Raw genomic sequence first — 4,473 nt, forward strand, 5'->3', positions numbered from 1 at the left:
GCCTGCCTCTGCCTCCCAAGTGCTGGGATTAAAGGCGTGCGCCACCACCGCCTGGCTTCTACCCCACATTTTAGCAGCTAGGACTCTGATCATCCCTGCCAGCACCAACCACCACACCCCTCCCCCCAAATCCACGGGCTGGGACTCTTGACAGCCACAAGTCCCCTTTGTCTTGTTCCCTGAACACTGTAGATTCAGAAGCACCTGTCTCAAAGATTGAGGCTGCAAAACTAGGCCTAAGAGAAGCGCCGGAACCTTCCAGGGCTCTTTGGTGTTGGAAGATGCCTGAAGGGTAGGAACACATACTTGTCTTATGCCATCTCAGTACCCAGGGGCACTGAGAACACTACAGGAGAGATTTCCCAACCACCACCTACCTCAGACCTAGAGGACTTACTCACGCCTAAGGCTATAGAGTCAAACTGAGCTCAGACAACCACAGAAGTAATGCTTGTCTAGCTACCACCTTGGCCAGCAACTTCAGACTTCCTGGAGCCAGACTATTTTCTGCAAGCACCCAAGAAAAGATGATAGCTGGGTCTAGGGAGGTAATTCAAGTGTTTGTCACACTAGCATGAAGACCTGAATTCAATCCTCCAGCAGGGGCTGGGGAGCAATTGCAGAATACAGTGCTATCTATCTGTAAACCAGCTCTGGGCTGTGCTGGCCAGACAATCTGAATTGGTAAACTCTGGGTTCAGAGAGACACTGCCTCAAATAATATGATGAAGAGTGACCAAGGACGAGAGCTATGCCGACCTCTGTTATCTACATGCACACTGTATGTACCTGCATGCACATATGCACAAACAAAACTGTGTACATACTCTGCACACAAAGAGGAGGAAGAGGAGGCAGCTCACCTTGGCTACGTTTCTTCCCAAGCAACATGCACATTTTCTTTACTGAAGAATATTCAACTGAGGGATGAGGAAGGGTCCCAATTTCTTTCCCCTAATTCCTATTCCAGACACACAGTAGCCACTACTTACTGGCTACTTACACAGTAAGCCAGTACTTACTAAAGACATGGCCCAAAGATCTATAGCTAATGACATGGACATTGGATTTTTTTTTTTAAAAATCATTGTCAGGGCTGAACTCCACAACAGGCTAGCCACAGATTGAGGGAAGGGTACATCAAACTAAAACCCACCCCAGAAGCCATGGAGTGTCTCTTTGACCAAAGAGGGCAGTGGATAAAATAGAGTCCCTGCACCAATCCTGTGATGGTTACTGTTGCACACATGATAGGATCTGAAGTTACAGAAGAGAAGATGCTGCTGGGATATCTGTGAGGGAATGGCTAAATTAGCTTAAGTGAGGTGGGAAGATCCACCCTAAACATGGGCGACACCAATTCCCTAGGCTGGCGCTGGGGGTCTGAAGGAGAAGGAGAGAGCCAGCTGAGCCCCAGCATCCATCTCTCTGCTTCCTGACTGTGGATGCCATGTGAGCAGCTGCCTCCTGCCATGGCCTCTGCATCTTTCCCACCGTGATGATGCGCTGTACCTTTCAACTGTGAGCCAAAGCAAATGCTTCCTCTCTTGAGTTGCTTCTTGTCAGGACAGTGCAAGAAGGGGGAAAAAATATTAAAAGCCTCTAATGTCCATGAGAAGACAGGGCAGAAGCCAAAAAAAGCTTGATGCTCCAGGTGGTCTGAACCAGGATTCAGAACAAAAGTTCTGAAAACCAGTCTGACGGGGGTGTGTGGGTGTGTGTGTGTGTGTGTGTGTGTTTGAGAGAGAGAGGGAGGGAGGGAGGGAGAGGAAGAAGGAGAGGAAGAGTTCATATTCTTGCAACTTGAGCCCTGGGGGTTCCTCTCCTCCTGGGAATTCTTAGCCCCACTCCTGCCAGTCAGTTCCTAGAACACCTTTCTGCTCCCTCTCCTTAACTTCTCATCCTGGATTAGAATGCAGAGTCAAGTTCACGGCTTCAGGCAAAACCCCTGTGTCACTTCAACCCATCTTTCCGATAAAGTCCTGAGCCTAGGGCACAGTGCTGCAGACATTCAGAACGGGGGTGCGACACTGTCCAATAAGAAGGGAGTGTGCAAAGACACAATGGTAAAGTTTGAGAAGTTAGGAACTCCAGAAAAGTTCCAAATCCAGGGAACCCACGTGAAGGAGCAAGTTTGTGTGTGTTCATGCCCGTGCATGCGCACTTGTAGCTAGTTACCGGCATTCCCGCTCAGTAGCCCCCACTGATAATGTCTTTCCCTGTTCACTACAATCCTCACCATCTGCCCAGTTTCCAGAAATCTCTATTCTCCAGGGTTGCTCCCTGGAGTCATCCATGACCCGCCCCCCAATATCAGGCTCCTCAGCTAGGCCAGCTAGCCCCCTAGACCCGCCAGTAGCAACAGAACCAAAACAAAATGCCAATGCCACCCACCCAGGCTGAGCAGGTGGGCTGATCCACGCTGGCACCTGCACCTCCTCTCTCCCTTCTTGTGTCCACATAATGCACCCTAGATTCTGTCAACGCGTTCCACCACCCACCTCGGGGAGGGCAACAGATTTAGTGGAGAGCAGTCCAGCCAGCCTCCATTTACAGATGAAGCAGGCTGGGCCACGGCCCCTCAATGTCACAAAGCTGGCTGTTGGGTTCCGGAACAAAGTCTTTCTCTCTTCTCCCTCCCTCTGGGAGGTAGGGTTCGGGGAGGGTACATAGCATCCACTTCATGGGCCAGAGTGGTGACAACCCTCCTTGGAAGGTGTCTCTCCAGGGGGCGGGGGCGGCTCCAGCCCAGCTCCCGCCCCTAAGCTGGAGAAGGCGGCGCTAGCACCCTGCAAAGGTGCAGTGCACGTCGTCCCCTGCCCGTTCCCTCTCACACTGGATTCTGTGCCCCTCTGGGGTGTTAAGCCATCCGTGACGTGCCGCGCAGGCCCAGGCCGGTATTGGAGAGATCTAGGGGCCTGGAAGATCTAGCTCCTGCAGCTGCAGCTCCGACCCCACCAAGGACAGGCCCTGCAGACGCGCGATCTCCCCACGGACACCCGAGGCCTCCAGCTCCCGAGCATCCATGACGGCCAGCCTTGCCGCCGCCACCGCCCCCAGCGCGCGCGTCCCGCCCGCGCGCACCTGCCGCGTCTGCGCGCCCCACTCACCGCGCGCGCGCCCGGGCCCAGCCAAGCCGGAGCGAGACACGGACTCGTGGGGGGGGCTGTGACCACCGGGGACCCCCCCGCACTACACAAAGTGACGGCCGCGAGCTGCGCGACGGCGGAGGAGGCGGCGGCGCGTGGGCACCGGAAGTGCCGCCCGCCGGCCCCGCCTTGTCCGCGCCCACGGGGGGGAACTTCCGGTCATGGGGCGTCACGGAGCTCTGGGTGTAGACAGGGGGCTGCTGCGCCGTACCCCTATGTGCATGGAGGGTGGCTATAGCTACCCACAATGAGCATCCCTCTATTACCTGCTCCTCTACCAGGGACCCCTGCCCACCCTTGCAGATGCCCACGACGTCCAGCCTCAGCGAGCATCTCTTCCCTCCAGACGACAGCCTGGGTCTACTTTCGTGCGTGCCAGGACGTGCCCGGAGCCCGTCCTCCTGTCCACCGGACCTTCCCTGGATCTCATGATGGTGGAGAAGGGTAGTGACCCGCTGTGGATATTCAGGCAGCGCTTGTCTGACCCTGACTGATACAGGCAAGGGTGTAGCCAGGAGAGTGATCCTTTCTGGCGTTACTTGTATGTGCAGGACAGTGCTGGTAAGGGTATGGGAGACAGAGGGACAGCCAATTCAAGGCCTGAGGGTGATACTGTGGACTATAGAAGTCAAACGCATGAAAGACTGGAGATTGAGGCCAGACTGGACTCATATTCTTCAATTCCTTAATCTATCATCCCCAGGCCTGGCAAGAATATTGGGAAATAGCCTTGCATGGCTTTAGGCAGGTCGGACCTTGACAGTCCAGTCATATATTCACGACTACTCTGAGCAGTGCTCTGTAGCCCCAAATGGGCCATCTATATTATGAAGTCCCGGGACCCAGAGCCTGCTGGCCACCTATGTCTGGAGCAAATGCCCTAGGTACCTATAGAGACCAGCTCTGGACATGATCCTGGGGAGACCAGGGTTCTAGGCTCTATCCTCTCCCCCATCTTCTTTGCCCTCCCCTTACCCTCTGGGAAACCCAAAGTGGGTGATGAATATGTGTTCCTGCCACATTCCATGCTGTGCTCCCTCCCCATGTTCTTGGGCCCTGTTGCCAAGTGAGAAGCTGGGGAAATGGAGAAACAGATCTTCAAATGGAAGCCATGTGTTACAAGAATCATGGAGCCAGACACAGTGGTGCAAGCTTGAAATCCCAGCTACTCTGGAGGATCATGAGTTCAAAGCCAACCCAAGCAATTTAGTAAGGTCCCATCTCAAAAACTATTAAAAGCTGGTGCGTAGCTTAGCAGTACTGGGCCTGACTTAGAATCCCCCCAGTGAGGGGCTGAAGTTGTGGTTAGGTAGCAGACTGATTA

General features: G+C 54.2%; 1 protein-coding gene across 4 annotated transcripts in view; it reads right to left on the reverse strand.

Annotated features, from left to right (window-relative positions):
* Znf316 (zinc finger protein 316) overlaps positions 1 to 3,262 on the reverse strand; it is an 18,359-nt gene extending 15,097 nt beyond the window's left edge. For 2 of the 4 annotated variants that reach the window (XM_031338615.1, XM_031338611.1), the window contains exon 1: positions 3,111 to 3,262. The gene's annotated coding sequence lies outside the window, so the exon portion shown is untranslated. The other 2 variants (XM_031338614.1, XM_031338613.1) reach the window with 2 other exon arrangements.
* Positions 3,263 to 4,473: the final 1,211 nt, after the last annotated feature.

Source organism: Mastomys coucha, unplaced genomic scaffold (genome assembly GCF_008632895.1).
Source record: "Mastomys coucha isolate ucsf_1 unplaced genomic scaffold, UCSF_Mcou_1 pScaffold22, whole genome shotgun sequence".
Taxonomy (NCBI): domain Eukaryota; kingdom Metazoa; phylum Chordata; class Mammalia; order Rodentia; family Muridae; genus Mastomys; species Mastomys coucha.